The 8936-nt window shown below is 30.6% G+C and overlaps 1 long non-coding RNA gene across 1 annotated transcript; it reads left to right on the top strand.

Moving 5' to 3' along the window:
* The first annotated feature begins 232 nt into the window (after positions 1 to 232).
* On the top strand, positions 233 to 7082 carry LOC113003741. The gene is made up of 2 exons (XR_005575495.1): positions 233 to 1457; positions 4977 to 7082. It is a non-coding gene; the product is annotated as an uncharacterized LOC113003741 (long non-coding RNA).
* Positions 7083 to 8936: the final 1854 nt, after the last annotated feature.

The following is an 8936-nucleotide window of genomic DNA, read 5'->3' as shown; positions in this document are numbered from 1 at the left end:
TGTACTATTAGGGAATGTAGAGATTCAACGGAAAATTTAGTAATGTCGTCCGACCTTAGTTTGCTAAATGCGGATGAATAATTATGGATGAGTTAAATTAATATATTATACGCGAATATTTTGCTTTGGCTCTTTATAGCTACTACTTTATTAAAAAATTATGATATTGTAATGTTTCCGGAATATTACTGGCATATGTCATACGATGTTGCAGGCAAATTGTTAATTTATGTTTCTGCAATGTCTCCGTAATATTGCACTGTAACATTGCAACGTTGCTGCAATGTTGCTGGAATTTTCTGTGCTGTATGGGTACTTGCTGAGATATAGTGCCAGCCTTAAAAATTAATTGCCGCATATCATGTACATATATGGAGGGATTTATGACTTTGGAATTTGCGCGATAATACCACAGTATAATCAGTATATTCGCTCCCCAAAAATGTGCGTAATTGCGCAAATCCTATTGGGAAGCTTTTGTTTTCAGTTGGCTCTAAAGATGCAAGAGGACACAGGAACGTCGTACACTGTTAACTTGAGTATTTTTACAAGCATCTGTGAAAAATGGTAAAAATAAAGCAAAAATGTAAAGTGCAATATAAATCAATGCAATATATATAAAATCATAAATTCAAAGTTCAATTTTTTAAATTAACTAGAAAAAAGAAAAAAATTGTACTTATTCCTTGTATTGTGTCAGCACCTTTATAGAACACTTTTTCTATTCGGGTCTGAATTTTATAGTCACGTGATCTCAACGCGAGGACAAAAATGCCGACTGAGCGGATATGCTGGCTATACTGTGATAAAACTGCGCATTGCATACTCACACATGTACAGTGTGTTAACGGGCCCGGTTTTTTGCGCATGCACGACTACAGTCAGCGCTGTAAACGATGTACCGAGAAATGGGCGCGTGGCGGGCTCGTCATACGATTAGTATAGGTTAAAGTAAATATACATCGGTTTGTTCACGTTGCTTGCACTCAATATCTTTTTTGTCGCACACAATATTTTTGTTGTTTCTTTCTCCTATATATCTTTCCTATATATCCCTATTATTTACTTGAATATATATTCATTTTATTTTAAGTGCAAGAATTTTTCAAGATTTCAAGCAACGCGAACAAAACTATTTATTTTAATACAGATTTATAAAATTCTAAAACAAAAGAAGCAATTAAAAAACGTCAGATTAGAGAATTCCAAAATTTGTATGGGCTATCAAAGATCTCCTCCTCCACTAAGATATACTTTACTGAAGCCTCATATTTGATCGACTCGCATGCGCGAAAAACCGGACCCTAACAACACTGCAAACACGCCCTTGCTTATATAAGATAAGTTTGCCTGCTCACGGTAGAAGGTGATGAACCACTTGAGTGAATTCATCGATGAATAAGATGTAATTTAAGAAACGCCTTAACAACTTTAAGAAAAAAACAACAATATCAATGGTAAGTAAAATAGAATTTATAATCATAAAATTAGAATTTACAAATTAAAGATTTAGTAAAAGTAAAAATAAAAGGTCTTGCGATGGAATCTAAATTTTGAAAAATCCTTCCTTAGACCCTAAGACGTACAAAAATAACTGTCATTTGTCCGAGAAATGGTGGGAAAGTTGTAAGAATAGCGCAGTAAGCTATTAAACCTTAATTAATATTTGTTTATATGTAGAAACCAGTCTTTTCTATAACAACTTTAGAAAATTGCATCTGTTTAACCAAAATAAAGTATTTTGTATCTTTTTAATTTTAATTCGCGCTAACTTTTTGCTTTCAATATATGAAAAGTATTGAGATAGCCCATACAGCACAAAACTTGCAATAATATTGTTGCAACGTTGCAGCAATGTTACAACATTGCAGCAATGTTGCAACAATATTTCTGCAGCCATCTGTGCTGTATGGGAGAATACCATACAGCACCGAACATTGCAACAACATTGCAGCAATGTTACAATGTTGTAAATTACAATGCAATATTGTGGAAATATTGTAGAAACATTGCGATGTTTAATGTTGAAGGGTGAATGTTTTTTTAATATTGAATCTATGTTGAATCTATCTTGATTTTTCTACATTAATTGTTAATGTTGCTGTATCGTTTAAACAACATTGAACAAATTATTATCAATATTATTTTTATTTTGTAAAAAATAAAAACAAAAATAAAATATTGTGTAAATCCAAAAACATAAATATATTATTGATATAAATAGGTCCGTGAATGAAAAAACTTTGATCTACATCTTACTGATCAGACAATATTTTTTAAATGCTTTCTAAATATTTTTAAAACATTTTTTTATATTTATTTTAATTATTGTGTTATATTAACTTTTTTTCTAATTGTATTCTTATTTATACATATTCTTTCCATAATTAGATATGCAAGATCTTTTGTTTTACACTTGCGACTCATATGCAATTAAAGTGGCATGTGTAATTATTATGACTCATTACATACTATTACACTAATATCATACACATACATACGGATAAATTTTTGTAAAACCTTTTTGTGTTGAATTAAATGTGTATAATAAGTTTAATTCTAAAAGTGATGTTATTTCTTCATGTAATTCACATGTTTATAAACTCTAATTTTGTAAGTACAGAATCTGTACTACAGACTTTTGTTAAAGTTTTTATATCAAGCAAATATTGTTACGATTTCACAGTTCTGGATGCCATATTCATCTAACAAATAACAAAAAAATCTGTATTAAAAAACTTTTTTTTGTTCTCTGTAAATAAATTCCGTACTGCAAACATAATGAATATTATACTTTCATTCTGGAATAGGATTTCCAGATCCGGAGAAGTAGTAAGTACGAAAAATTGTTGAAATATTATTGCGTTTAATCGTTAAAACAGGATAGATTTCTTAGATAGAAATCCCATTGGCTAGATTATACAGAAAGAATCACTTCTAATAATTTACTTAGCTTATTTTCTTCTCCATAAAATAATAACAATTTAAAAAAAAGTTATTTATATTTCTTTAGTTGTTTCCGTAGAAACCGAATAATAATACAATATAAATTTTGATAAGATCAAAAAATATAATAACTAATTGAAACAATGAATACGGCATTACTGGTCGAATGCAATACTTGCGTCGTCTACAATACAATCGTTACGACATTGCGACGGACTAATCAAAGAAGAGAATATGAATTTTTTTTTTTCTTTGATTGGTTCGTCGCAGAGTCATAACATCTTAACGATTGCATTGTAGATTCCGCATTACAATTAGTGCTCAATAATTTTTCCAAGGTAAATTTATAAACATGTATAAAATTCCTCCAAACTGCGCGCCGCAATTTTGCCGGACACAGCTTTATTGAAGAATCCGAATGTAATGCGGCCTTATGCATTATTTCTATTTGTTATTACACTTCGCGGTCTTATTATTAAAAATTTGTATTGTATTGTATACGCATCGTTCTTCTTAGCAGTCGGATTCTTCAATGAAGAATTTTCAACAATCAGAAATGTACGTCAATTTTCGAGACTCCTCTGACGAATGGTCAGTTCGGAGCAAAAGTTGAGTGACGCCTCTAAGACCGGTACGTATTCATATTGAATGATTTTTATATTTAAGACCATCTTAAGTTTCATCTTAAGATATGTCATCAATCAATCAGAGAGCTATATTAGCATCGAGATATTACTTAAGAGGATGCTATACTGACGGAAATTACCGACCATTACAGTGTTCATTAATTTTTGAATTGGCTTTACAGATCACAAAATCCTTTTGCAAAATAAAAGTACGCACCAAAACAAAGTCTGCTCTGGTAAATTTTATGAGAAAATCGATCAAAAAGTTAAAAATTCATTTATTTTCGACTCGTGGATCTGTCAACCAAGATTAATTTTTGTTATTTACTGACGTTCTGTAGCTCGTATGTATAAAATGAGACCAGGGCGGACTTCAGAAAACTCTAACAAACAACACTGACTGTGTATCGTTTCAGTCAACAACCTAACAAAAAAGTTTAATAGGTGAACAGCTGTACGTGTCCAAATTTCGCTTAGCGTACGTAAACGATGGCAAGAAGAGCAGTGGCTGTAGTTAATAGGTCTTTTCGCAGATGGCGAAATAATCGAAAAACAAAGACAGATCTATGCGTTGGACAAAGAGCGATAGCCTGGTCTCCCTCGAAAAATAATCTGCAATGCCGACGTCGAGGAAGTTCTTCGGTCACTATAGCATCCTCTTAAGACCGTCTTGAAATAAGAATCGACTATGAATACTGGCCTAAAAGAGTTCAAAATAAGCTGAGAAAGAAAAATTCGCATTGCAGGAATTTTTTGAAAAAGAAACAGAGACCGCGTATGGTTCAGGGTAGCGTTTATGTAACTTTTTCCCTAGGGCGGAAAGGTGAAAAGTGAAATCTTACGCCATTGAAGTTAATGGCAAAATTTTTTACTTTTTACTGTCCTAAAGAAAAAGTTACATGATTATTACTCTTGACTGGTAGATTAACTGTAACATTAGCCACGAAATTGGTACAAAAAACTTTAAGCGCAGTTTCCTCGAAATCATATATTTGTTGTCGAAATCATATATTGAAATTGTTTGATGAATATCTACAATTCTACCTGGCTGATTTCGTCCAAATTGCGTATGCAGCTTTTATCGACATATCGTTATCGTCGGTATCATAATTAGAAGGAAAGTATTTCTTTTCTGACTTTTAATAATCATTCAGAGGACAAAAAAATAACAGATTTTACGTTCAAAATGCAGCTAATTTTACATTTTTGTGTTTTTGTTTTTTCCGTTCAGGGCTGCGTTCAGATTCCTTACCCGGGTGCACCATGATATCGTTTTATCTTTGTTGTTTACTAAATATTAAACAAGGATAGAATGATGTCTAGGTGCATTCTGGTGGGGAATCTGAACGCAGTCCAGATTATATCCACATACACTAGATTAAGAAATACTATTTTTTGTTTCAGATAAGGAGAAATGGTGTAATTCATCCATCATCAAACACCAGGACGATTTTTTTTCAAACGTGGATCGAGGGCTTTATAGCAGCTATATATCGAAATTTTGTTTTGAAAAAATTCATAAATACTGTCAAAATATAAATAAATACATCTATAGAAAGTTTTTTGTAATAATATAATAAGATTTTTGATAGGTATATTAATGAAATATTTAGTAATTCCAAAAGTAAAGAAGTTTATGATAAGTTTATAAAGATATTAGAAGATATAGTCAAATAAATGCCTAATAGATCTCTTTCATATTTTTTAAAATCATTTGTAGTATTAAGTAACAAAATATATGTAAGAAATTACTGAAAAGATATATCAATAAGATAACGATAATCAAATATGTGCAATTAAAAATCTCAAGTTTATAACATTTTTAATAGTTGATGCATTTTCAGCACTTGATTGAGATTTTTTTAACTGAAATTTAATTAATATATATAAATGGAGTTACCAAATGTAACAACAATTACTAGGAACTTAGATAGTTTTCCAAACACTAAAGCTTATTTAGATAATCTAACTAGAAACTCTTGTGTTATAACTATTAAGGTCCATAAGGGATATGAGTATAGTATACATATAGTTAAAAATAATTTATATACAACTTATGGATCTTTTGTAGATTATTTTATAAGAAAACATATATCTTATTATAAGAAGATTGATATAATAGATCATAGAGCAGAATGGGTTATAAACGAAAGCGATATAAAACCCAAAAATATAGAAAAATGTTATAATGTTTTTAAGAATTATAATCTAAGTGCTATGGATCATATAAAAGATATACAGACAGTTTCTTATTGTAATGCCATATATTTTCAGGAACGTTTTCCAGAATATAATTTTGATGTGAATAAAGAGAATATGTTAGATATAGTAAGCTATATTAATAGTTTATCTTATGTACATTATGAATTGAATCCTATAGTTGACAGTGATTATTTTAATGGTGATGCTGATCTAATACTTGACAATAATGTAATTTTGGATTTTAAAGTTTCAAAGCATAAGTCACTTCACTATCGAAGCAAATATATCTCTAAGACATCATTCTACCAGTTGATTTTATATAGTTTTGGAAATTATAAGAAATCAAATACTAAAGTTAAAATTAATAAGTTTCTCATCTATAATCCGTTACTTGGATACGAATACAGTCTATCAGTAAATGAGATAAACTATGAAGAATTTGAATGTGCTTTGAAACTCGATATTCAAGACAAGGTTCTAAAAATAAGTTCTTTATCTATATAATAATCATTAAGATGTTGAACTTGTAAATATATGGCAGTACTCGTATATTTCATTTTTCTTTAATTTTGGAATAAAGGATTTAGAATTTGTTTATGTGATCAGTAAGAACAAAAATAATAAGGTAGTCAAATCTTTTGTGCTCTAAGTCAAGAATATATAACTTCTCTTAAAATATTAATATTACCAGCGTTAGAACTCAGAGCAGCCTTATTTAATCATAGTTTATCTCCGTCGTCAAGCGAGTTCTAAAAATTGAAATCGAATGTATTCATTTATGGAGTAACTCGACAATAACGTTATGTTGGATCAAGACATCACTCGACTGAAATCTTCAAACTTTTATGGCAAACAAAACAGCCGAGATACAAGAATTGACAAACACATCATGTTGGTGACACGTACCCTCAAAAGAGAATTCTGCAGACGCTCTAGCTAAAGGAATTTTATTGGAGAGACTCTTGCCAGAGGACATCTGATAGAATGGCCCTGCATGGCTCGTTTCGTGAAACAGTTGACTAAACTAGAAAATGTCAATTACATCAGCGATTCCAGAGCAACAAATTTTAATCACGACAGAAGCATTCAAACAATCTAAAGTCAAAGATTCGAACTTTCAACAGATTAATTTTACAAGAAGATTCTCATCGATTTTGAAGTTACGAAAGGTCATTGCCTACTGTTTTCGTTTTGCAGACAACAAAAAATCTGGGAAAACCGGACCTATCAGTAGGAGCACTCGACAGTTTTGAATAAAATTATTAAATAACACAAGAAGAAGCCTTTACGAAAAAGATTTCAAATTTATGTGCAAAAAAAATGATTGAGACAATCGGAATATTTTAATTAGTCCCAAACCCTTCGTATTAGATAACTTTAGTCTCATGAGAGTTGATGGGCGATTAATCAATGCAAAAATTTCTGAGGAATAAGAGCTATCATTTTTCCGGCAAAGCATCATATAACGATGACACTACTCTGAGAAGAACCTCCGATTATCATATTGCGATTCGTAGCAACTGCTAATTTCCATTCGCAATAAGTATTGGCCTCTTTCCGGAACAAGAGAAGCTCATCGTAAAATAATTCGTAATTGTGTGCCGTACGTGCTTTTGATACAGGCCAAGAGTACGAGAACATTTAACGGCAGACTTGCCAGAATCGAGAATCAATATTTTTTTAGGCTCTTTGAGACTAGAGGAATTGATTATGCTGGAAGTTTAAAGCCTGTTTAAAAAAAATTACTTTGCGATTTCAGACAATTACTTGTCGAGATGACAACATATTCTAAAGCTGAAATAGCATTTTTGACAAAGATGGCAGGAAGAGTACCTTCATCATTTTTAGAGTCAAATCAAATGGATTGCGGAGGCAGAAAACATAAAGATTGGTTCAATAGTATTGTTGGTAGACAAGAACCAAATTTTTCCAGAGGTGGACGGCATTGTTTGAGTCGCAGACGTCAAAACATCGCAAGGACAATTTTGAAGAAGTGTTAAAAGACTTTGCGCTTTACCTTGAGAATATTAAGTACTGAGCATTTTTTCATTTTTGTTTTGTTTATAGTATGTTATATTTACGAAAATTTAATTTTTAAGAAGCGAATTAGGGCACGTATCATGGAATTCTTCGGAATGAATTCCGATCGAAATTATTCCGTTTTCCCTAGAAACTTAGGGAAAAACGGAATAATTCCGATTTGAATCGATTTCGAACAAATACATAATATATGCCCAGATCAATGACTTGCTGATTATAATTTTTATGCAAGATTTCGTCATACAACATTGTAAAAAACATAGATTTGTTCGAAAATTAATTAGCTTAAAAGCTCATACATTTTTGTGCTAGGTAGCCGATTTCCCTGAGCAACGCAATAGTTTAGAAAATTTTTTTTTCCTTTCTTTTTCAATGTCCATCTTCAATCCGCCATTTTGTAAAAATTGTTCGTAATTAACAAAGGCATATCAGTATAAAATTATCTTTTTTTAAAAAACAGGCGTCAAGTATGCGTGCGTGCGTGCGTGTGCCTCAATCTTTATTTTTTCTACAAAACCCAAGTAGTATTATCTTTGTATTTTCATTAAAAAATCTTTCTATGCCAACCCAAATGGTAATATCTTTAATTTTTCTACAAAACTTAAGTAGTATTATCTCTGTATTGTCATTAAAAATCTTCCTATTTCAACCCAAGTGGTATTTACTTCAAAATAAATAATATCTTAAAATTGTGTAATCTATTTCAATCTAATTGTAAGTGATACGTATTTTTCCAAAAAAAAATATAAAATCTTTAAATTGTGCCAATTATAAAGAGAATATGTTGTTCTTTAAAATAACTGCTGTACTACTTTTAATAAATAAAATCCAAGTGATTGTATCTTTGTATTTCCATTCAAGGGTTTACTTATTTCAACCTAAATGATTATAACTTGCTAAAATTCGAAAAAACTAATGTTACTTTGATAAATAAAACTCAAGTAATAGTATTTTTATTTTTTTAATAAAACCCAAGTAACGATACCTTTAATTTTTTTTAAACAAAACCCAAGTGATACTACTTTTGTATTTCCACTGAAAAATCTTTCTGTTCTAACCCAAGTGAATGTATTCAATTCAAAAAAGTTTTGAGAGGAATGTATTTTAAGATGGAATGTATAA

This window comes from Solenopsis invicta, chromosome 9, assembly GCF_016802725.1.
Source record: "Solenopsis invicta isolate M01_SB chromosome 9, UNIL_Sinv_3.0, whole genome shotgun sequence".
In the NCBI taxonomy this organism is placed as follows: Eukaryota; Metazoa; Arthropoda; class Insecta; order Hymenoptera; family Formicidae; genus Solenopsis; species Solenopsis invicta.
The sequence above is the reverse complement of the archived record's forward strand: the minus strand, read 5'-3'. Positions and strand labels throughout refer to the sequence as shown.